Source organism: Lissotriton helveticus, chromosome 4_2 (genome assembly GCF_964261635.1).
Source record: "Lissotriton helveticus chromosome 4_2, aLisHel1.1, whole genome shotgun sequence".
NCBI lineage: Eukaryota > Metazoa > Chordata > Amphibia > Caudata > Salamandridae > Lissotriton > Lissotriton helveticus.
The window spans coordinates 105,250,871-105,276,981 of record NC_136064.1 but is presented as its reverse complement, the minus strand read 5'-3'; positions in this window follow the sequence as shown (position 1 = coordinate 105,276,981).

Here is a 26,111-nt window from a genome sequence, read left to right as displayed (position 1 = left end):
CTCAAAATCAGAGTCAGTGTGAACCTCTACCCAAGCCCACAGTGCTCCATGACATTCATCCTCAAACTTCTCCCACGACTGGTGAGGCAGCTTCCTACTGCCCCTGAATTTAAACCTATACTCCTCTTCCTGGGAAACAGGTACCAGACTGGGGGAACTGGGACTGGGATTTCCTACACTGGAATCTAAATAGCTGCCACCACTGGACTCAACCCTCCCTGGGGAGTCCAGACACTCAACACTGCACGCAGGGGATAGTCTACCCTCCAGAGCTACTTTGCCTCTGGTGGCGGCCCTCTCAGCCTCCTCTATCCTGTCCTGCTCTAAGACCCTCTCGGTCTCTAGCTGTTGCTTCTTAACCTCCAGCTGTTGCTTTCTAACGCCCAGCTGTGCCGTAGCCTGGGCATGCTCCAACCTGAGCTTTTCTAAAGCCAGCTGGTGCTCCCTTTCTCTCCTCCTATCTTCCAGCTCCTCTGGGGACAGGGAAAGGGATGAGGCGCTGCCTTATACGCTGGACCCAGCAAGGGACTCCCTATCTATGGGGTCCTCACTATCTGCTGGCGTCCCTGTGCTATCATCTTCTTCCTCCTTCTCAGACTCTTCAGGGCTCCCCTCTGACCCACCACCCTCATGGTGTGAGACCCGGGCCCTCTCCGCACTGTGCTCACGCTCCCAGTCATCCTTCTGCCATTGGATCAGGTTACCCCTAAGTTGGGACTGGGTGTCTGACTCATTCACTGCAATGTCTCTCTCTTCGCAAAACTCTCTCAGTTCATGCAAAAACAGACCCCAGACATTAAAAGCAGACTCCATCCTGGCAAGATGCTCACAGACACGTGCAACACAGGGGACTTAACTGTCAGAGCTGAAGCAGGAGTACAAATTACAAAGGTATTCAGCAAGCTCTCTACCCCAGAGAACTCACACTCACTTGCCTAGTGCCACACACCATTCATCCACACACAACCCTCCCCTCGGACTGGTAAGGCAGTTTCTACCACCCCTGATTCCTCAACCTGACCACACGTGACACAGGTACCGACTCTGGGCGCAGGGTGGGGGACAAATGCACTGGACACAATTACACAATGGATACCTTCAGGAGAAGAAAATAATGGAACTTCAAAAACAATCCCCTAAAATGTGGTCATCTAAAATGCAGAGTTTTGTGGTGCAGCCAGCTGCTACTAAGGTACAACGCAAACACAAATCCTTATCCTTCCGCTGGCCGCCAATGTTGGAAATGGGATCCCTGGCTGGCCAGGGCTTTCGCCAAAGTCAGTCAGAGACCACCACTCCCAAGTCAGGGCAAGGGAGTTACACGCCAAGATAACCCCTGCTCACCCTCTAGGTAACGTGGCGCGAGCAGCAAGGCTAAACTTGGAGGCGATGTAAGTTAAGTATTTGCGCACGCACCCCAGCAACAACACCCAGGCCCACCACAAAGGAAACTCCACACAAGGTTATATAAAAATAGCCTTTGTATTACACCAAAACACATTAGATAAAACACACACTTTACAATGTGCCAGAGGCACGGGCAGAATTTACAGGGGATATTTACAAGACAGGGCCACCTGGACCACTGTCAGGAATCAGAAGTAACACTTTCAGAAATAGCACTTTGAATGTAAAATTACTTTAGCACAAAATAGCACACAACCAGTAATCACTGGTATCCAGGACCTCACTAGCACCACCTGCACTAGGGAGAAAACAACCACCTATGTATCACAATACCTGTAGGGGTGTAAGCACATAACACATGATGCAATGCATAACATTCATTCAGAGGTGTAAGGAGGAAAACACACGATGCATAAAAACACATTCAGAGGTGCAGAAAAAGTACAGTTGCGCCAAACTCACGTAAGTCACCACCTGTGACTGTCCCTAGGCCAACTGGCCTTGTTGGGGCTAGGACGCCGTGTGTCCAATGTCAGGGGGGGCCTAAACGTAGCAGTTGCCCACAAAGTGCTGGGCAACTGGTGCAACAATGTTTGAGCCTGCCAGGGCTCAAGAACAACAGTGGGACCAATGGGGGAGCCTCTCTGGGCTCTTCAACACAACTTTGGTGCCTGGAGCCTCTCTCCGGGCCCTAAGAAATGACTGTGGCCCTCCAGAGCCTCACTGGGCTCTAAGAACAAATGGACTGCCCCTGAGCCTCTCTGGGCTCTTTGCTCATGATGTGCCCCTCAAGAGCCTCTCGTGGCTCTACACAACGAAATGCCACCTTCGTTGGAGCCCCCCTCCTGGGGACTCAAAGCAACTATGGCCCTCCCAGAGCCTCTCAGGGCTGTGCAGCCAGAATGCCCCCACGACGTTGGAGCCTCTCTGGGCTCAGAACATCCAGCAATGGCCCCAGAGCCTCGTGGCCCCCACAACAAATAGACGCTGCCTCTGGAGCCTCGTGGCTCCAACCAACCAAGATGCGGGCAGGGAGCCTCTCGTGGGCTCACAGCAATTTCGGCCTCTCGGGAGAGAGCACGGGGGGGGGGCGGGCACCGCAATGTGCCCCGACGCCTCCCCTTCTTTGGAGCAACCACTGCCCTTCACTCACCCGGTCTCGCTGCAGCTGACTGGAGAGCTCCCGCTCCTCGGGACTCTCCTCGGTGGCAGTCTCCTCTCGCTCCCCTTGCTTCCTTCGGCGCGGACTCGGCTTGGCTTCCCCAGACCGGGGCAAGCGGGGGAAGGAGTCGGCCGGTCTTCTCCTCTCCGGTGCAGGAGCGCGGGGTGGGCTCCCGTCTGCTTCCTGCCGTCCCACCAAGGCTTGCCTGACTTCCGGGTCGCGCTGCAGCCAATAGCAGCACGGCGCTGGTAAAATGGAGGCGGGACTTCCGGGTCGCCGTCGGCAGCGCGGCGGCCCGGCAGGGTTCCTGGGCTGCGGCGGTGATTTAAACACGGGGTGAGCTCCCGATGATAAATAAATCACGCAAATATGCGGCGTGGGCAGCCGCTAGAGCAACAAAATGCAGGGTGGGCACCTGCCTGACAAAAGCGCTCCCAAGCGCTTTGTGAGCACAAACTGCAGCGCTAGGACGAAATAAGCGCTCTCAAGCGCTAGACAGACAATCACAGCGCTCCAAGCGCTATAATCGAAAACGAAGCGCTTCCAAGCGCTAGAGGGCATAAAGCGCGCTCCTAGCGCTACAAACAGGATAAAGCGCTCCCAGGGGCAAGGACAGAGCCCCAGCAAACAAGTCCTTGGGCAGGCAGGGGGGGCAAGGCTGGGCCCAGAGCCAGCACACTGGGTCTCCAGGCAGGGAGACAGCCCAAGTGGCGGTCCTCTGGCCCAGCAGCAGCAACAGCCCCTCAGGATCCTGGAAGAGAACAACATCTGTGGGGACACAGCCCCATTTTTATACAGTACATTCCTTTGTTCAAGGGTGCAGGGTGGGGGGAAAACCAGTTGCAGCTGGTTCTTGAGTACTCTGTTTACCTCAACCACCCTCTCTATTCACTGGCAGGGCTTGGGTCATTAGACACACCACAGGGGGGCGGAGCCAGCATTGTGTGGGGAAAACCCAGCCCATCCAGGACACAGGTACACTCCTCCCACACATTACTCATGCAAATCTCCCACTCACCACCGGGCAGACCCATCCAGACTTCCTGGAGCCTGGCATGCCAGCCAGCTCCAGCCAATCACACGCCAGCACCCTCACAGCACACGTACAGCCATGTCTAGAAATGGCGCTTCCCTACTAGACACATACATGCTGCATACACCGTTGCGCAGCATTCACTCACACGAGTTCACACATACCAGACTCAAGCCTGTACACCCCATGCATCAGGAACTACCAGGGACACATACATTCCCCATGCATTCCTATGGGCGGGCAGGCCTAGCTCAGCACATGCACTCAGAGTGCGCACGCACTTTCCACTGGGACACAGTGAAAGTGCGCCGAATCCCAAAATCAACATCTTCAGGTGACCATTTCAAGCAAAAAGTCTAGGGGTGAACCTGCCCTAAGGGCCAAAGTCCAACACAACCCCCTTCCAGCCAAAACGCAGGGTAGACCAATCACCACCGTGATGGACTTCCCTGCTTGGGGCGATAGAACACGGACGCGGGCCCGCAACTGCAGGGACACCCTCCTGTTCTACGCCACGGTGAACCCATGGGATTCCTTCTCAACACACTGTCTGGACCAACTGGGCTACCCCACTGGTACTCCCAAGTTGTCCGCGGCCAGGACCAGGCCCTGGGCCACCCAGGTGCCACTAGTCCTTGCCTATTCGCAGAGCGGGGGGTAGTAACCCCTGGCACATAGGAGCCATTCTCCACTCTCCCTGTCTGCAAGACAGGACTAGACTGCCACTGGTTCTCCAGCCTAGGGCCTACAACCTCAGGTGGACCAGGAGTCTCAGGGAAGGCTCTCCTCCCCTTACCTCTTTTCCTAGGGTTCCTCCTCCTCCGGCGAGGGGTACACCTAGAACGCCATTCCAACCCAGGGCTTATCCACTCAGGTTGCACCAGGGTCAGAGGTGGGCTCTCCCACCCTCTGCACCCCCTTCCAGAGGTCTGCCCTCTCCCACCTGGAGAAGTTCCTCTGGAAGAAGAACCGGTCAGGACACTGGTTACAGTCGTCCTACCCTTCAGGTCAGGCTGATCCTGAACCTGGCCTTCCAACCTCTGGTCTAGAACCTTCGGTGGAACAATTGCCTGGCACTCCAGGACTTCTGGGGATTCACACATGTTAGACGGGGACCTGGAGGGTCGGCCGAGCACAAGGGGAGAGGCCTCCGGTGAGGGCCGTCTCCAGCGATCGTACAGACAAGTAACTTCCCCCCCCCACAGATGGACACCACACGAAGATCAGATTAACACCTTTTATAGGCAGTTCTTGAAGTAAGGTAGTACGATACAATGAGATCAGGACACGATGATCCTCTCACTTCTAGTCTCTTTTAGGGAAAGGGGGTAGCGGGACAGTCTTGGTGCCTGCAGGTACTGAGGTGAAACGGCGGTAGCTCACAATCCTCGAGCTCGGTGTTCGGACGGGTTAGACCGCGGCAGCGCCAGCAGGTCCCGAAGAGGTCGTAGGTGGCAACGGGCCGCGGCAGCACCAGCAGGTCCCACGAGGATGAAGGTTACAATGGGCCGCGGCAGCGCCAGCAGGTCCCACGAGGATGAAGGTTACAACGGGCCGCGGCTGCGCCAGCAGGTCCCACGAGGATGAAGGTTACAACGGGCCGCGGCAGCGCCAGCAGGTCCCCCGAGGATGAAGGTTGCAACGGGCCGCGGCAGCGCCAGCAGGTCCCACGAGGATGAAGGTTGCAGAAGGCCGCGGCAGCGCCAGCAGGCAGGACAATAGTTCACAAGGCAGGGCTGCGGCAGCGCCAGCAGTCCGTCAAGGATGAGTTTGTCGCGGTGTCTCTCGACTCCAGGATACAACTGCCTTCCTGTTCTGGGGCTGCCTCAGTTATAGGTCTGGCGCTCTTTGATGTCCGGACCCTCGCTCTTGGAGGTCGGGAGGTCCGGGATGAGGGAGTCCAGACACCCAGCAGGGGGGTGGAGCCAGCGCCCGGGGAGGCTGGGGGTGATCGGCACCTGGCGGGAGAGAGCCATCGACACTTCTTACTCCCATTGACCTGCCAAGTGGTCCGTTCACCTCCTGGGTGGATGGTGGTGCCGGGATGTCGGGGCCTGGCCAGGCCCGGGGTTGGGGTCGAGCTGAGGCCACGCGGCCTCGTGGCGCAGGGTCCAAGATGGCGGCTGGCCCGGGCAAGGGTGCTGACGGTGGCCCAGGCCAGGGACACTGGGATTCCCGGGAGCAGACGTCCCATGGGGGACGGGTTGCGGGTTGATCTGCGGGTAGCACCCGGAGGGCCGGTTCCAGGGCCCTGTCATGCGGGGAGGGAGCGAGCCCTTCATACCGCGATGTCGTCCAGGTAGGCGGCGCTGAATTCTTCGAGGCCCGCCAATACCTGGTTCACCAGTCTTTGAAAAGTGGCTGGAGCGTTTTTCATGCCGAATGGCATCACTCTAAAATGGTAGTGCCCATCCGGGGTGGAGAAAGCGGAACGTTCTTGGGCCCTGGGGGTGAGGCCGATCTGCCAGTAGCCCGCTGTCAGGTCGAAGATGCTTAGGTAGCGGGCTGCCCCCATGCGGTTGACTAGTTCATCTGCTCGGGGGATAGGGTGAGCGTCGGTTCGGGTGACCGCGTTCAGACCCCGATAGTCGATGCAGAATCGGAGCTCAGGGGTGGTGCCCGGGGCCGCGGCCTTGGGGACCAGTACGACCGGGCTGGCCCAGGGACTGTCCGAAGGTTCGATGACTCCGAGGGCGAGCATCTTGGAGACTTCTTCTTGGATGCAGGTACGTACCCGATCCGGTACTCGGTACGCCCGGTGTCGGACAGGAGGACTGTCCTCAGTGTCCACGTCGTGCAGGCACCAGGAGGTGACTCCGGGTGTGAGAGAAAACAGGTCTGCGAACGGCAGTAGGAGGGCCCGACAATCTTGACGCTGCTCCGGGGTCAGGGCCTCGGAGAGTCGGACCCCGTCCACCGAACCATCTCTTTCACGGGTCCTCAGTAGGTCAGGGAGGGGCTCGGAGTCTCCTTCTGTGCCACTGTCGGTAGCCATCAGCAGGCTGAGCTCTGAGCGCGCGAAGTGTGGTTTGAGTCTGTTGGCGTGGAGAACCCGGAGGGGGTTCCGGGGGGATTCCAGGTCGATGAGATAGGTGACGGGGCTCTTGCGCTCGATCACCTTGAAGGGCCCCGTCCATTTGTCCTGCAAGGCACACGGTTCGGTGGGGGACATCACCCATACCTGCTGACCCGGTTCAAACTCGATGGAGGAGGCATGTTGATCGTACCACTTCTTCATGTCCTCTTGACTGGCCTCAAGATTGGCTTTGGCGATCTCCCTGAATCGCCGGGTCTGATTGCGGAGGGTCAGGAGGTCCCATTCTTCCTTCACTAGGCTGAGAGGCCCGCGAACGGGGTGTCCGTACAGGAGTTCGAAGGGGCTGAAGCCGCGGGACTTCTGGGGGACTTCTCGGTAGGCGAATAGGAGGCACGGTAGTAGCACGTCCCACTGGCGGCGTAGGGGTTCTTCTAGCCCCATGATCATCCCCTTGAGGGTGCGGTTGAACCGCTCAACTAGTCCGTTTCCCTGGGGGTGATAGGGGGTTGTGAATCGGTAAGTGACCCCGCACTGCTGCCAGAGGGATTTCATATACTTTGAAATGAAGTTCGTACCCTGTCACTGACGACTTCCCGGGGGAAGCCCACTCGAGAAAAGATCCCCATTAAGGCTCGACCCACTACTGGGGCTGTTACAGTGCGAAGGGGGACCGCCTCAGGATAGCGGGTGGCGTGGTCCACCAGGACCAGGATGAAGCGATGCCCTTGTGCTGTTCGGGGGTCCAGGGGCCCCACAATGTCTATTCCCACCCTTTCGAACGGGGTGGTCACCACGGGGAATGGTTGTAGGGGTGCCTTGAGTTTGCGGCCGCTCTTCCCGCTGGCCTGGCAGGTCGGGCAGGACCGGCAGTGGTTGGAGACGTAATTTCTCATTTTGGGCCAGAAAAAGTGAGTCACCAGGCGGTGGTAGGTTTTGTCTTGCCCCAGGTGCCCAGCCAGGGGGACATCATGGGCCAAGTTCAACAGGAAGTCTCTGAAGTGGAGGGGCACCACCAGCACTCGACCGGCCCCCAGCTCTGCGATTCTTTGCTCGCTGTACAAGAGATCATTGTCCCAATAAACCCAGTGGGCCCCGGTGGTGTCTCCTTGGCCCTGGGCGAGCGCTTGCTGTCGCAGTCCCTCGAGGGAGGGACAGGTCTTTTGCTCCTGCCGGAATTGTTCTTGGGTGGGCCCCCCTTCTTGACGCCACTGAGCCAGGTCGGGAAGTTCGGGGGGCTGTGCGGACCCCTCGGGGGTTGGTTCCGGGTGGTCGGTATGAATGCAGTCTTCTTCTGGAGCGATCGGGGGAGGAGGTGCTGGCCACTCGGGTTCTTCCGGTCTAGGGATGGTGCGGGTGGCCATGGACCGGGTGGTCACGCACGCCCAGTCTGGGAGACCCAACATCCCCAGATGCTCTCTTCTTTCAACAGCTGCCCACGGGGAGCTCTCGAGATCGCTCCCCAGGAGGCAGTCCACGGGGGCATCGTCGCGGACAGTTACTTTTAGCATGCCGGACACTCCTCCCCATTCGAAGGGGACACAGGCCATCCGACACAAGCTCTCCGAATTGTCTGCCGATCGGACGGGGCAAAGAACGTTTGGCAGGATTTGTTCTGGGGTCACCAGGTGACAACGGACGGCCGTCACACTGGCCCCGGTGTCACGCAGGGCTTCGGCCTCGCGCCCATTTATGCTCACCCATTGGCTGTACTTTCGAGTGTTGGCTGGCAGGGGAGTCCGCGGGACCATGTCTCTTCCCCCTAGGCAGGCCAGGGTCATGGCGGCCGGTTCCCACTCGAACTGCTCCGACTCGTATGCTTCAGGGTCTTCGGAGACTTGTTCTTCTCCTAGGGTGGCGGCCGCCACCTGGCGGGGCCCGGGAGTCTGGTTCTTCGGGCAGGTCGGGTTACTGGCATAGTGGCCGACTCGCTGGCATCGGTGACACGTAACGTTGGCTCGGAACCCCGGGCGCACCGGGGGGTTTCCCCGGCCGGCTGGGGGCGGGGTGGTGTTAGCGGGAGTGGCCGGGACCGCGTCTCTGCCCCGGCCCTGTCCTCCTCCTCCTCCTCGGGGACGATGATGACCTTGGTTGGTTCTGTTCTGCTCATTCGGCCCACTCCGGGCCACTCGGGTGCTCTCCCACCGGTCCGCCTCGGTGGCGAGCTGCCGGGGTTCAGTCAATTTACTGTCGAGGAGGTGCTGCCTGAGCTCGACGAAACAGTTGTTGGAGAGGTGCTCCCACACAATGAGATTGAAGAGTTGTTCGTAGGTGGTTACGTTGTTACCCTTGATCCACCCCTCGAAGGCTCGGCTGAAATAGTTTACGTATTCCAACCAAGTTGTACCTGGGATCCGGGTGCAGTTGCGGAACCTCTGGCGGTACATTTCGGGCGTAAGCCCATATCGACTGAGGAGGGCGGCCTTCATGTGGTCATAGGACGTCATTTGATGGTCCGGAAGCTGCAGCAGGGCATCACGGCCCTCATTGACGAATCTTCCCCATAGCCCGGCTCCCCAGTCACTTCGAGCGATCCGGTGGGCCGTCATGGCGATCTCGTAGGCCTTGAACCACTGCTGTATGTCGTCGTTCCGGTGGTATTCTCGGACCACATCCTTGGGGATGTGGACCTTCTGTTCGGTAGTACCCGGGGAGCGCGGTGGCTCGGGCACCCCTAGGTTTTTGTTCAGTTTGCGTATTTCTATCTCTGCTAGTTTGCACTCGTGTTCGTAAGCCAGTCTTTTTTCTTCGAGATCCCTCTGTCTCTGTTTTTCCTCTCGCTCTTCTCTGAGCCGTAAGTGTTCTAAGTTTATTTTTTGTTCCGCCAGCTTCAATTCTCCGTCTAATTTGAGCCGTGCCAAGTCTAACTCGTGTAGTCTATTTTTTTCCCGCTCCTGGATCTCTTCTCGGGAGGGACCTGTTCTCCGTTCTTCCGTCAGGGTGGTGTTGACTTCCGGGGCTTCGAGGTCCCGGGGGGTGGCGGTATTCGTCTCTGTCCAGGCCTCTAGGGCGTTTTTGAAGTCTTCTTTTGTGCTTAGCCCAGTGGTAGCAATGCCTAAGTCCATGCAAAATTGTTTTAGCTCTCGGTGGCTGTATTCTTCCAGTTTTTCCATCTGGAACTTTTCTGCAGATCCGCTCTCTTTGGTCGTCATTGTGGTTTAGTCGTAGGGTGAGTTACTATCTGTACGGTACGCGTTGGTTCGGATCGCGCCGCTGGCCACCAATGTTAGACGGGGACCTGGAGGGTCGGCCGAGCACAAGGGGAGAGGCCTCCGGTGAGGGCCGTCTCCAGCGATCGTACAGACAAGTAACTTCCCCCCCCCACAGATGGACACCACACGAAGATCAGATTAACACCTTTTATAGGCAGTTCTTGAAGTAAGGTAGTACGATACAATGAGATCAGGACACGATGATCCTCTCACTTCTAGTCTCTTTTAGGGAAAGGGGGTAGCGGGACAGTCTTGGTGCCTGCAGGTACTGAGGTGAAACGGCGGTAGCTCACAATCCTCGAGCTCGGTGTTCGGACGGGTCAGACCGCGGCAGCGCCAGCAGGTCCCGAAGAGGTCGTAGGTGGCAACGGGCCGCGGCAGCGCCAGCAGGTCCCACGAGGATGAAGGTTACAACGGGCCGCGGCAGCGCCAGCAGGTCCCACGAGGATGAAGGTTACAACGGGCCGCGGCTGCGCCAGCAGGTCCCACGAGGATGAAGGTTACAACGGGCCGCGGCAGCGCCAGCAGGTCCCCCGAGGATGAAGGTTGCAACGGGCCGCGGCAGCGCCAGCAGGTCCCACGAGGACGAAGGTTGCAGAAGGCCGCGGCAGCGCCAGCAGGCAGGACAATAGTTCACAAGGCAGGGCTGCGGCAGCGCCAGCAGTCCGTCAAGGATGAGTTAGTCGCGGTGTCTCTCGACTCCAGGATACAACTGCCTTCCTGTTCTGGGGCTGCCTCAGTTATAGGTCTGGCGCTCTTTGATGTCCGGACCCTCGCTCTTGGAGGTCGGGAGGTCCGGGATGAGGGAGTCCAGACACCCAGCAGGGGGGTGGAGCCAGCGCCCGGGGAGGCTGGGGGTGATCGGCACCTGGCGGGAGAGAGCCATCGACACTTCTTACTCCCATTGACCTGCCAAGTGGTCCGTTCACCTCCTGGGTGGATGGTGGTGCCGGGATGTCGGGGCCTGGCCAGGCCCGGGGTTGGGGTCGAGCTGAGGCCACGCGGCCTCGTGGCGCAGGGTCCAAGATGGCGGCTGGCCCGGGCAAGGGTGCTGATGGTGGCCCAGGCCAGGGACACAGGGATTCCCGGGAGCAGACGTCCCATGGGGGACGGGTTGCGGGTTGATCTGCGGGTAGCACCCGGAGGGCCGGTTCCAGGGCCCTGTCATGCGGGGAGGGAGCGAGCCCTTCATGGGGCCTGTCCAACAACACACAATCCCCCTGAGGCTAATAAATGACACATCTGTCGTGTGACTGTCTGTCTGGCGCAGATCTCCAGCCCTCTGTCCACCTGACAGTGCGTGACGATCCCCCAGACCAGAAGTGGTGTCACCATGGTCACTACACAGGAACCTAGCCCAACTGGGTAGTCCCTGACCCACTGGTCCTTCCACTGGGGAACTCCCCCAATCACTCCTCACTCTGGACTCCTATACCCTCCCTACCGGAGCGGTACTGCCAGACTCTAGAACCACAGGAGCTCTGGTTACAGACGCTCCAGGTCCTCTACTCACTAGGACATCCTCCTCAAATGGACTAACAGGACAGCCTAAGTCCCCAACCTGGTGTTCCCTAAAGAAACCATCCAAGTCCTGAGGCAGGGCTTCGGGCGTCTGGGGAACCTCGGTCTCCCCCTCACTCCTGCTCCACTGAGCCAGGCAGTGAGCCCCTACACCCTCCTTGCTATCCTGGGACCTAGCTGGGCTACACTGAGCCTCTTCCACCACGCTGGGCTGGAAGATCCCTGAACCACTACTTTTGGAGTCACTCACCAATGACTCTAGAGAACCTCTGGCCCTTTCCCAGCGGTCTGCTTCCACGGCAAGCTGCTCTGAACAAGAAGACCCATATTCCAACAGGTGTTGGCGCAACTCTGGACAACAACCACTGAGCACCTGCTCTTTGACAATCATATCAAACAGTTTCTCAAAATCAGAGTCAGTGTGAACCTCTACCCAAGCCCACAGTGCTCCATGACATTCATCCTCAAACTTCTCCCACGACTGGTGAGGCAGCTTCCTACTGCCCCTGAATTTCAACCTATACTCCTCTTCCTGGGAAACAGGTACCAGACTGGGGGAACTGGGACTGGGATTTCCTATACTGGAATCTAAATAGCTGCCACCACTGGACTCAACCCTCCCTGGGGAATCCAGACACTCAACACTGCACGCAGGGGATAGTCTACCCTCCAGAGCTACTTTGCCTCTGGTGGCGGCCCTCTCAGCCTCCTCTATCCTGTCCTGCTCTAAGACCCTCTCGGTCTCTAGCTGTTGCTTCTTAACCTCCAGCTGTTGCTTTCTAACGCCCAGCTGTGCCATAGCCTGGGCATGCTCCAACCTGAGCTTTTCTAAAGCCAGCTGGTGCTCCCTTTCTCTCCTCCTATCTTCCAGCTCCTCTGGGGACAGGGAAAGGGATGAGGCGCTGCCTCCTACGCTGGACCCAGCAAGGGACTCCCTATCTATGGGGTCCTCACTATCTGCTGGCGTCCCTGTGCTATCATCTTCTTCCTCCTTCTCAGACTCTTCAGGGCTCCCCTCTGACCCACCACCCTCATGGTGTGAGACCCGGGCCCTCTCCGCACTGTGCTCACGCTCCCAGTCATCCTTCTGCCATTGGATCAGGTTACCCCTAAGTTGGGACTGGGTGTCTGACTCATTCACTGCAATGTCTCTTCGCAAAACTCTCTCAGTTCATGCAAAAACAGACCCCAGACATTAAAAGCAGACTCCATCCTGGCAAGATGCTCACAGACACGTGCAAAACAGGGGACTTAACTGTCAGAGCTGAAGCAGGAGTACAAATTACAAAGGTATTCAGCAAGCTCTCTACCCCAGAGAACTCACACTCACTTGCCTAGTGCCACACACCATTCATCCACACACAACCCTCCCCTCGGACTGGTAAGGCAGTTTCTACCACCCCTGATTCCTCAACCTGACCACCCGTGACACAGGTACCGAGTCTGGGCGCAGGGTGGGGGACAAATGCACTGGACACAATTACACAATGGATACCTTCAGGAGAAGAAAATAATGGAACTTCAAAAACAATCCCCTAAAATGTGGTCATCTAAAATGCAGAGTTTTGTGGTGCAGCCAGCTGCTACTAAGGTACAACGCAAACACAAATCCTTATCCTTCCGCTGGCCGCCAATGTTGGAAATGGGATCCCTGGCTGGCCAGGGCTTTCGCCAAAGTCAGTCAGAGACCACCACTCCCAAGTCAGGGCAAGGGAGTTACACGCCAAGATAACCCCTGCTCACCCTCTAGGTAACGTGGCGCGAGCAGCAAGGCTAAACTTGGAGGCGATGTAAGTTAAGTATTTGCGCACGCACCCCAGCAACAACACCCAGGCCCACCACAAAGGAAACTCCACACAAGGTTATATAAAAATAGCCTTTGTATTACACCAAAACACATTAGATAAAACACACACTTTACAATGTGCCAGAGGCACGGGCAGAATTTACAGGGGATATTTACAAGACAGGGCCACCTGGACCACTGTCAGGAATCAGAAGTAACACTTTCAGAAATAGCACTTTGAATGTAAAATTACTTTAGCACAAAATAGCACACAACCAGTAATCACTGGTATCCAGGACCTCACTAGCACCACCTGCACTAGGGAGAAAACAACCACCTATGTATCACAATACCTGTAGGGGTGTAAGCACATAACACATGATGCAATGCATAACATTCATTCAGAGGTGTAAGGGAGGAAAACACACGATGCATAAAAACACATTCAGAGGTGCAGAAAAAGTACAGTTGCGCCAAACTCACGTAAGTCACCACCTGTGACTGTCCCTAGGCCAACTGGCCTTGTTGGGGCTAGGACGCCCTGTGTCCAATGTCAGGGGGGGCCTAATTGTAGCAGTTGCCCACAAAGTGCTGGGCAACTGGTGCAACAATGTTTGAGCCTGCCAGGGCTCAAGAACAACAGTGGGACCAATGGGGGAGCCTCTCTGGGCTCTTCAACACAACTTTGGCGCCTGGAGCCTCTCTCCGGGCCCTAAGAAATGACTGTGGCCCTCTAGAGCCTCACTGGGCTCTAAGAACATATGGTCTGCCCCTGAGCCTCTCTGGGCTCTTTGCTCATGATGTGCCCCTCTAAAGCCTCTTGTGGCAAAACACAACGAAATGCCACCTTCGTTGGAGCCCCCCTCCTGGGGACTCAAAGCAACTATGGCCCTCCCAGAGCCTCTCAGGGCTGTGCAGCCAGAATGCCCCCACGACGTTGGAGCCTCTCTGGGCTCAGAACATCCAGCAATGGCCCCAGAGCCTCGTGGCCCCCACAACAAATAGACGCTGCCTCTCGAGCCTCGTGGCTCCAACCAACCAAGATGCGGGCAGGGAGCCTCTCGTGGGCTCACAGCAATTTCGGCCTCTCGGGAGAGAGCACGAGGGGGGGGGCGGGCACCGCAATGTGCCCCGACGCCTCCCCTTCTTTGGAGCAACCACTGCCCTTCACTCACCCGGTCTCGCTGCAGCTGACTGGAGAGCTCCGCTCCTCGGGACTCTCCTCGGTGGCAGTCTCCTCTCGCTCCCCTTGCTTCCTTCGGCGCGGACTCGGCTTGGCTTCCCCAGACCGGGGGAAGCGGGGGAAGGAGTCGGCCGGTCTTCTCCTCTCCGGTGCAGGAGCGCGGGGTGGGCTCCCGTCTGCTTCCTGCCGTCCCACCAAGGCTTGCCTGACTTCCGGGTCGCGCTGCAGCCAATAGCAGCGCAGCGCTGGTAAAATGGAGGCGGGACTTCCGGGTCGCCGTCGGCAGCGCGGCGGCCCGGCAGGGTTCCTGGGCTGCGGCGGTGATTTAAACACGGGGTGAGCTCCCGATGATAAATAAATCACGCAAATATGCGGCGTGGGCAGCCGCTAGAGCAGCAAAATGCAGGGTGGGCACCTGCCTGACAAAAGCGCTCCCAAGCGCTTTGTGAGCACAAACTGCAGCGCTAGGACGAAATAAGCGCTCTCAAGCGCTAGACAGACAATCACAGCGCTCCAAGCGCTATAATCAAAAACGAAGCGCTTCCAAGCGCTAGAGGGCATAAAGCGCGCTCCTAGCGCTACAAACAGGATAAAGCGCTCCCAGGGGCAAGGACAGAGCCCCAGCAAACAAGTCCTTGGGCAGGCAGGGGGGGCAAGGCTGGGCCCAGAGCCAGCACACTGGGTCTCCAGGCAGGGAGACAGCCCAAGTGGCGGTCCTCTGGCCCAGCAGCAGCAACAGCCCCCTCAGAATCCTGGAAGAGAACAACATCTGTGGGGACACAGCCCCATTTTTATACAGTACATTCCTTTGTTCAAGGGTGCAGGGTGGGGGGAAAACCAGTTGCAGCTGGTTCTTGAGTACTCTGTTTACCTCAACCACCCTCTCTATTCACTGGCAGGGCTTGGGTCATTAGACACACCACAGGGGGGCGGAGCCAGCATTGTGTGGGGAAAACCCAGCCCATCCAGGACACAGGTACACTCCTCCCACACATTACTCATGCAAATCTCCCACTCACCACCGGGCAGACCCATCCAGACTTCCTGGAGCCTGGCATGCCAGCCAGCTCCAGCCAATCACACGCCAGCACCCTCACAGCACACGTACAGCCATGTGTAGAAATGGCGCTTCCCTACTAGACACATACATGCTGCATACACCGTTGCGCAGCATTCACTCACACGAGTTCACACATACCAGACTCAAGCCTGTACACCCCACGCATCAGGAACTACCAGGGACACATACATTCCCCATGCATTCCTATGGGCGGGCAGGCCTAGCTCAGCACATGCACTCAGAGTGCGCACGCACTTTCCACTGGGACACAGTGAAAGTGCGCAGAATCCCAAAATCACCATCTTCAGGTCACCATTTCAGGCAAAAAGTCTAGGGGTGAACCTGCCCTAAGGGCCAAAGTCCAACACACGTGCCGACTACAGAGCAGCCATCTGCGTGAGCTGGTGGTCTGCGGCACAGAACACCAGCTCATCAAATCCACAAGGAGGAAATCCATCCAAGACAGAATCCTCACCATCGTTCACAATTTCAAAGAACTCTTCTCCATCATCAAGGAATTTGCCAAACCCTGCAGTGAAACAACAGTTGTTCCACCCTCCCTCCCAAGACCTCTGCATCAGACTCAGCACCTTCTTCCACCTCAAGATCAAGATGATCTATGACAACTTCGAAAACAAAACCATGACCTCTACACCGCTCCTGCTGCACATCAAATCAATGCCACCTGATGGACCCAGCTCAACTGGACCCCACTCATGACGGAAGACACCTTGAAGACCATGAGAAGGATCCTATGCAACTATGGGGAACCCTCAGACACCTGCCCACCCCTCATCTTTCACAGAGCACCTCAGCCATCGTACATGAACTACTTCAGTCGATCAACTGCTCCCTCAAGACTGCCACCTTCCCTGATGACTGGAAACACGCCAGGTCAACCCCTCCTGAAGAAACAAACCCTCCATCGACCCAACAGACCTCATAAACTTCAGGCCCATCTCCCTGCTTCCCTGCGCAGCCAAAGTAATTGAAAAGGCTGTCAACATCCAGCTAGCAAATGTATTCAAAACAAACAAAGTCCTGGGCATCTCCCAATCCGGATTCTGCAGCAACCACAGCACCGAGACTGCCCTACTCGCCGCCACTGACGACATCTTCTACCTCCTCGACCGGGGCAAAATGGCATCCCTCATCCGCCTGGACCTCTAGGCTGCTTTCAACACTGACTCACACTGCACCCTAGTCACCAGACTCCAAGACACTGGCATCCACGACAAGACGCTCAACTGGATATGCTCATTCCTCACCAGCAGAACCCAGCGAGTCAGGCTCCTGTCTTACCGCTCGGAACCATCAGAGTCCAACTGTGGAGTGCCCCAGGGCTCCTCCCTCAACCCCACCCTCTTCAACATCTACATGGCACCCCTCTCAACTATCATCAGAAACCACAGGCTCAACATCATCACCTAAGCTGATGACACCCAGCTCATCCTCACCAACGAACCCACCATCACCGAACACAACTTTTAAGAAGGGATGAAAGCTGTTGCCACCTGGATGCAGAACAGCTGCCTGAAACTCAACTCTGAGAAAACAGAGGTCATCATCCTGGGCTCCACCCCCTCTGCATGGGATGACTCCTGGTGGCCCCCTGCACTAGGAAATCCCCAACGGGCCTCGCACATAACCTCTGCATAATACTGGACTCAACGCTCACAATGAACCGCCAGATCAACGCCGTAACCTCAACCATCACGTATGCCCTCATCAGTAGCAGACTAGACTACGACAACACGCTCTACACTGGAATCAATAGGAATCTCCTTTGCGGGTTCCAGACTGTCCAGAACGCCACAGCCAGACTGATCCTCGACACCCCTCGGCCCCGCCACATCACCCAACACCTCCGCGATCTCCACTGTGTCCCAGTTGAAAGAAGAATGACCTTCAAACTCCTCACACACGCATACAAGGCCCTGCACAACACCGGAACAACATACCTGAACAGCCGCTTCTCCTTCCACACACCCAAAAGACACCTCCGATCAGCTGACCTCTCGCTGGCCACCGTCCTTCGCATCCACAGGACCAGAACAGGCGGAAAGTCCTTCTCCTACCTCACAGCCAAGGCCTGGAACGATCTCCCCCTCCACCTCCGACAAGCCCCCACACTGTCCCAGTTCAGGAAGGACCTCAAGATCTGGCTCTTCAGCTGACCCCCCAGTCCACTACGGAACTCACAACCTGGCTGTTTGGATGACCCCTACAATCAACGGAGCTGCCTCCCACCCCCCCCAGCGCCTTGAGACCCTCACAGGTGAGTAGCGGCACTGCAACAACCCTGATTGATGGATTGAATCTACATGAAATGCGGCCGTCCGAAAGAAAGTTACACCTCGTACAGGCATCTTAACTCTCACGCGTTTCTCATATGGGGATGGCAAGTTAAACGGGGAGGTCAAACATTGATTTGCTAATAACCTTGGCAACTTATGATGGAGCTGCATGATGTGGCAGAGGCTTAGCATGTATAGTTGTCATGTTATGTTGATTTGTATAGCGCACTAATCACCCAAGAGGGTATCCAGGCACTTGGACAGGTGTGTGGTCCTCAAGGTGCTTATACAAAGTGCCGGGTCTCCAGCTTCTTGCATAACTCAAGAAGTGAGGAGGAGGCTCTGATGTGTTGAGGGAGGTCGATCCATGTCTTGGGTGAGATGTAGGTGAATGAGTGACGTCTAATTTTTCTTTTGTTGATGGTGACTGTGCGAGTGAGTGCGAGGCAGAGCATAGGTGTCTGGTGAGTTGGTGAAAGTGGAAGCAACTGTTCAGGCATTCTGGTCCTGTGTTGTGCAGGGTTTTGATGTTCTCACTTTCATGCAGTCCTTTTGGGGAACATCCTTTACAACGAAACTTTTACAACGCGGTACCGTTACCACGCATGTTTGCGCTGGAGAGCGCTGTAGGATAGGGAATAGTTTAATTTACTATCCAACACCTTCCCTACTATCCACGGGGACTGGAGTTGGAATAGTAAACTAAACTATTCCACTATCCAGCGCCCCCCAACGCAAGTTGTTGTAACGACTTGCGTTGTAAAACCTGCGTGGTAACGGTACGCATAGTAAAAGCACGCGTTGTACCGTCATACATCCATTTCTGTCAAGGGGTAGGTCACATTGGAAGGGTGGGCAAAGAAGTGTTCATTTTCTAATAAATTTGACACCATTTGATTAATTCTCACAAAATTTGGCAGACATTTAGTAGGCTGGGCAGATTTGCCAGGGAGATGTGGGGGGTAAGATAAGTGAGCTCAATACAAGGTCGATTCACTAATAACTTTGGCTTGTTTAATAAATGTGGGTACAATTTAACAGACAGTTAACAAATGATACCTAATGCAGTTATCTCAGGTTTTATGCTGATCAGATTGGGAGAAGGGGTAGGGTGAAACTTATAAGACAGCATCATAATGGCCAGGGCCTACTGGCATACCCATACAGCGTGCAGCCAGAGGCCTTGTGTAGCAAAGCTTGTCTTCCCTATATTGACACCAAAGGATTCTGGACACATAATAAGCGGCAAGGCTGAAGGCTGTGTTATTTTTACTTTTCATAAGAAACCCAAGAAGGGCATATTGGACCAAATTACTCATGTTATGTCATTTTTTATATCACATCTTTAATTTGGTGCAATTAGTGTTTTTCAAACAGGGAAATGATTATTGAAATCAGTAAGTTAAATACAAGGCTATATTCGGTTGTTCTAGAAAAAGACGAGAAATGTACTGAATTGTGTGGGTAAAAATGTTGGGGCTTATTTATTAGCCCTTGCGTCACTTTTGCACCGCTGGTGCGCCATTTTTTTTGACACCCCAGCGGCGTAAAAAGTGAGCCCTGTTGCACCATATTTACAAAGTGACATATCTACCTAGATGTGTCACTTTGTAAACCCCTGCGCCACATTATACCTGCGCCAGTTATAATGCATGCATGGGGGGGCATTCCGACGCAAGAAAGGGTCATAGAAGTGACGCAGTGAAATCTACAAGATTTCACTGCGCCACTTCTAGGACACAAATGAGTCCATATCTTACGCCTGCCTCATGGCAGGCATAAGACTGACGCTTGCCCATGTGTAAATGACCCATTGCTGGAGTTGCGTCACTTTTGTGACACACTCCAGCAATGCCTCATTTTTGCGCCATACAGATACGTCAGAAATACTGACGTATTTGTAACTCTTTGCGACATGATGCGTCATACTGTAAATATGACGCATCATTGGTGTCGCAAGGAGGGTGCAGTGAAAAGTGACGCATCGCTGTTTTCACGCAGCAATGCGTCACTTTTTATAAATTAGGGGCAGATTTACAAGCCCCTTGCGGCACTTATGCGTCACTTTTAACATGGGAAAAGTGATGCCAAAGTGGCGCAAGGGGCTTGTAAATCTGCCCATAGAATTTTGCACAAAACAACACCCCCTTTTTTTTTTTTTTTTAAACAGACTGTCCGTAGAAGGGAAAGTTTATTGAATCTGTTCTCTTCAGAGTGCAGCCAGCAATGGGCCTGAGTTACAATCAGAGTGTTCAGGTTTGCTTGTCTGACATGAATAGAAGACTAATTATTGGACAGTTGTGGAGCTGTGCGGAGGGCTTGGGCACTGTCACTGTGATGATGATGATACCCACATTTCGTAGGAAACTATCAAATATTTTCAATATTTAATGTGTCCCTGTGAAATATGGATTGTTAAACCACTGCCTGTGTTGTATCAAAGTGCTTCTAGTGCTGCAGATCATTTTTTGGTGCTTCATTGCACTTTACTATGTGCAATCATAGTACTCGTTAAGCTAAAACTGAGTGTTCAAAAACTAGCCACTAACTGGTGTGATTTCCCAGCCCTGAGCTTGGCAGGATTTAGACATGTTCAGCTGGCTCTTTGCCAAATTATTTGAGAATTTCTCTTTTGAGTGGCCACAGAAGAGCCTCAAGAGAACCTCTAGGATGTTTCTTTTTGGTCAAGAGAGTCTTCAGGATGTTTCGTCTTGGTCATGAGAACCTCTAGAATGTTTCTCCTTGGTCATGAGGACCTTTAGGATGTTAATTCTTGATAAAGAGAACCTCTAATAGGTCTCTCCTTTGTCAAGAGATCCTCTAGGATAATTCTTCTTGATAAAGAGAATGTTTAGGATGTTTCTTCTTGGTCATGAGAATCTCTGGGATGTTTCTCCTTCGTCAAGTCAACCTCTAGGATCTTTCTTCTTGATAAAGAGAACCTCTAGAATGTTTCTCTTTGGTCATGAGAACCTCAGGATGCTTCTCCTTTGATAAGAGAACCTTTAGGATGTATCTTCTTGATCAAGAGAACGTTTAAGGTGTTTCTCCTTGATAAAGAGAAACTCTAGGATGCTTCTCCTTTGATAAGAGAACCTTTAGGATGTATCTTCTTGATCAAGAGAACGTTTAAGGTGTTTCTTCTTGATAAAGAGAACGTCTAGGATGTATCTTCTTGATCAAGATAACATTTACGGTGTTTCTTCTTGATAATGAGAACCTCTAAGATGTTTCTCCTTGGTCATGAGAATCTCTGGGATATTTCTCCTTCATCAAGACAACCTCTAGGATGTATCTTCTTGATAAAGAGAACCTTTAGGATGTTTTTACTTGGTCATGAGAACCTTTAGGATGCTTCTCCTTTGATAAGAGAACGTTTAGGATGTTTCTTCTTGATAAAGAGATTGTCTAGGATGTATCTTCTTGATCAAGAGAACATTTAAGGTGTTTCTCCTTGATAATGAGAATCTCTATGATGTTTCTCCTTTGTTAAGAAAACCTTTAATATGTGTCTTCTTGATAAAGAGAACCTCTAGGATGTTTCTCCTGGGTCAATAGATACTCTGGGATGTTTCTCCTGGGTCAAGAAAACCACTAGGATGCTTCTTCTTAGTCACAAGAACCTCTAAAATGTTTATCTTTGGTCATGAGAACCTCTAGGATGCTTCTCCTTTGATAAGAGAACCTTAAGGATGTTTCTTCTTGATAAAGAGAACGTCTAGGATGTATCTTCTTGATCAAGATAACATTCACGGTGTTTCTTCTTGATAATGCGAACCTCTAGGATGTTTCTCCTTGGTCATGAGAATCTCCTGGATGTTTCTCCTTTGTTAAGAAAACCTTTAGTATGTTTTTTCTTGATAAAGGGAACCTCTAGGATGTTTCTCCTGGGTCAATGGATCCTCTGGGATGTTTCTCCTGGGTCAAGAGAACATCTAGGATGCTTCTTCTTAGTCACAAGGGGCTAGATGTAGGTAATTCTATTTTACCAATTCTTAAATACAGAATTTTACCAGTTCGGTATTTAAGAAGTGGTAAAATAGAGGGGGGGATGTAGGTATTTCAGAATCGGTAAATACCGAATCTTTAAGATTCGGTATTTACCGAATCTGTAAATACCGAATCGGTAATGCCCATTGATTCCTATGGGCATTGAAGCCCATAGGAATCAATGGGCAATACCGATTCCAGCAAGGGTGCAGGGGGTGTCACTTTGACACCCTCTTGCACCCCAAATACAGGCATGTGCGCCATGTGGCACACAGACATGCCCTAAGGGCATGTCTGTCTGTCACATGGCATAGGTGTTCATGCACAGATGTGCATGCACACCTGAATTCGGTATTTTACCACACAATAGGATTGTGTGGTAAAATACCGAATTCTGAAGGCCTGTAGCACTGTAAACAGTGCTACCTACATCTTGGATTTACCGAATCGGTAAAATTACCGATTCGGTATTTTACAGATTCGGTAAATTTACCGATTCGGTAAATTTACCGAATCTGTAAAATGATGCCCCTACATCCCAAAAACCCATTTACCGGTCGGTAACGGCCAAAATCGACCGTTACCGGCCAGTAAATGGCCACCTACATCTGGCCCCTGAACTTCTAAAATGTTTCTCTTTGGTCATGAGAGCCTCTAGGATGTTTCTCCTTTGTTAAGAGAACCTTTAGTATGTTTCTTCTTGATAAAGAGAACCTCTAGGATGTTTCTCCTTGGTCATGAGAATCTCTAGGATGTTTCTTCTTGATAAAGACAACCTGTAGGATGTTTTTTCTTAATAAAGAGAACCTCTAGGATGGTTTTTCTTAATAAAGAGCACCTCTAGAATGGTTTTTTTCTTGATAAAGAGAACCTCTAAGATGTTTCTCCTTGGTCATGAGAATCTCTGGGATATTTCTCCTTCATCAAGACAACCTCTAGGATGTATCTTCTTGATAAAGAGAACCTTTAGGATGTTTTTTCTTGGTCATGAGAACCTTTAGGATGCTTCTCCTTTGATAAGAGAACGTTTAGGATGTTTCTTCTTGATAAAGAGATTGTCTAGGATGTATCTTCTTGATCAAGAGAACATTTAAGGTGTTTCTCCTTGATAATGAGAATCTCTATGATGTTTCTCCTTTGTTAAGAAAACCTTTAATATGTTTCTTCTTGATAAAGAGAACCTCTAGGATGTTTCTCCTGGGTCAATAGATACTCTGGGATGTTTCTCCTGGGTCAAGAAAACCACTAGGATGCTTCTTCTTAGTCACAAGAACCTCTAAAATGTTTATCTTTGGTCATGAGAACCTCTAGGATGATTCTCCTTTGATAAGAGAACCTTAAGGATGTTTCTTCTTGATAAAGAGAACGTCTAGGATGTATCTTCTTGATCAAGATAACATTCACGGTGTTTCTTATTGATAATGAGAACCTCTAGGATGTTTCTCCTTGGTCATGAGAATCTCCTGGATGTTTCTCCTTTGTTAAGAAAACCTTTAGTATGTTTTTTCTTGATAAAGGGAACCTCTAGGATGTTTCTCCTGGGTCAATAGATCCTCTGGGATGTTTCTCCTGGGTCAAGAGAACATCTAGGATGCTTCTTCTTAGTCACAAGGGGCTAGATGTAGGTAATTCTATTTTACCACTTCTTAAATACAGAATTTTACCAGTTCGGTATTTAAGAAGTGGTAAAATAGAGGGGGGGATGTAGGTATTTCAGAATCGGTAAATACCGAATCTTTAAGATTCGGTATTTACCGAATCTGTAAATACCGAATCGGTAATGCCCATTGATTCCTATGGGCATTGAAGCCCATAGGAATCAATAGGCAATACCGATTCCAGCAAGGGTGCAGGGGGTGTCACTTTGACACCCTCTTGCACCCCAAATACAGGCATGTGCGCCATGTGGCACACAGACATGCCCTAAGGGCATGTCTGTCTGTCACATGGCATAGGTGTTCATGCACAGATGTGCATGCACACCTGAATTCGGTATTTTACCACACAATAGGATTGTGTGGTAAAATACCGAATTCTGAAGGCCTGTAGCACTGTAAACAGTGCTACCTACATCTTGGATTTACCGAATCGGTAAAATTACCGATTCGGTATTTTACAGATTCGGTAAATTTACCGATTCGGTAAATTTACCGAATCTGTAAAATGATGCCCCTACATCCCAAAAACCCATTTACCGGTCGGTAACGGCCGAAATCGACCGTTACCGGCCAGTAAATGGCCACCTACATCTGGCCCCTGAACTTCTAAAATGTTTCTCTTTGGTCATGAGAGCCTCTAGGATGTTTCTCCTTTGTTAAGAGAACCTTTAGTATGTTTCTTCTTGATAAAGAGAACCTCTAGGATGTTTCTCCTTGGTCATGAGAATCTCTAGGATGTTTCTTCTTGATAAAGACAACCTGTAGGATGTTTTTTCTTAATAAAGAGAACCTCTAGGATGGTTTTTCTTAATAAAGAGCACCTCTAGGATGGTTTTTTTCTTGATAAAGAGAACCTCTAAGATGTTTCTCCTTGGTCATGAGAATCTCTGGGATATTTCTCCTTCATCAAGACAACCTCTAGGATGTATCTTCTTGATAAAGAGAACCTTTAGGATGTTTTTTCTTGGTCATGAGAACCTTTAGGATGCTTCTCCTTTGATAAGAGAACGTTTAGGATGTTTCTTCTTGATAAAGAGATTGTCTAGGATGTATCTTCTTGATCAAGAGAACATTTAAGGTGTTTCTCCTTGATAATGAGAATCTCTATGATGTTTCTCCTTTGTTAAGAAAACCTTTAATATGTTTCTTCTTGATAAAGAGAACCTCTAGGATGTTTCTCCTGGGTCAATAGATACTCTGGGATGTTTCTCCTGGGTCAAGAAAACCACTAGGATGCTTCTTCTTAGTCACAAGAACCTCTAAAATGTTTATCTTTGGTCATGAGAACCTCTAGGATGCTTCTCCTTTGATAAGAGAACCTTAAGGATGTTTCTTCTTGATAAAGAGAACGTCTAGGATGTATCTTCTTGATCAAGATAACATTTACGGTGTTTCTTCTTGATAATGAGAAACTCTAGGATGTTTCTCCTTGGTCATGAGAATCTCCTGGATGTTTCTCCTTTGTTAAGAGAACCTTTAGTATGTTTCTTCTTGATAAAGAGAACGTCTAGGATGTTTCTTCTTGATACAGAAAATGTCTAGGATATTTTTTATTGATAAAGACAACCTCTAGGATGGTTCTTTTTATAGAGAGAACCCCTAGAATGTTTTTTCTTGATAAAGAGAACCTCTAGGATGTTTCTCCTTGGTCATGAGAAAGTCTAGGATGTTTCTTCTTGATAAAGACAACCTGTAGGATGTTTTTTCTTGATAAAGAGAACCTCTAGGATATTTATTTTTGATAAAGATAACCTCTAGGAGGTTTTTACTTGGTCATAAGAACATCTAGAATGTTTCTCCTTGGTAAGGAGAACCTCTAGGATGCTTCTCTTTTGATAGGAGAACCTTTAGGATGTTTCTTCTTGATAAAGAAAACATTTAAAGTGTTTCTTCCTGATCAAGAGTACCTCTAGGATGTTTCTCCTTGGTCAAGAGAACATTTTTTATGTTTCTTGTTGATAAAGAGAACCTCTAGGACAGTGATACTCAAAGTACAACTCAGGGACTGAATGCGGCCCTCCTGACATTCAGATGCAGCCCACTGGTCAACAGCAGCGCTGGGCTGCTGTTTTCTCAACTGAGCACCAACATTGTGAAGTAAGTTACATAAAAAGGTAAGCCTTTATTTAAAGGTTAATTGAAGTTAAGGAAAGGAGGTTGTAGTGTAGTTCCTATATTCCCAATAGGCTCTGCGCATTGGAATAACACAAACGATAGTTTAGACGTAGGACTGAGGTCGACTAGGTCTCTATTGAATGTGTTAGACTTAATTATGAATGCCAGCTAGCTCAGAGGTCACTAGAAACTTTCTCGAGTGAACAGGAGGGAGTTTAACTCTCCAGAATAGATAAGAAGGGATTAGTTTCTGACAACCGCATAAACATGACAACTTTGCTCCCCCCAGAATAAGGAGTATATCTCCAGAGTCCCGGAAACAATAGACAGCTATTTCACCTAGTCAATCGTGCATGCTTAGTTTCACCAGGAGTGCAGAGAAATAGAGAGACAGGCGTTTTCAATAAAAGTGGTTATTTATTGAGCAGTCTTCTTTCTCATGAAAGAGAAGTGAATTGCCACAATTGCAATACTTGTCATAAAGCAAAGTGCGTACAGTAAAAGTAGTATTATAAAATAATACTGTAAAAGCATTTATATGGTTTCTGAGCCATATGATACTTAAAACGGATAAAATACATACAATGATAAAAGTTGACTAAACGTACTCAACTGGTGTTTCTAAAATACGCCTACCCCGATGTACCTAACCT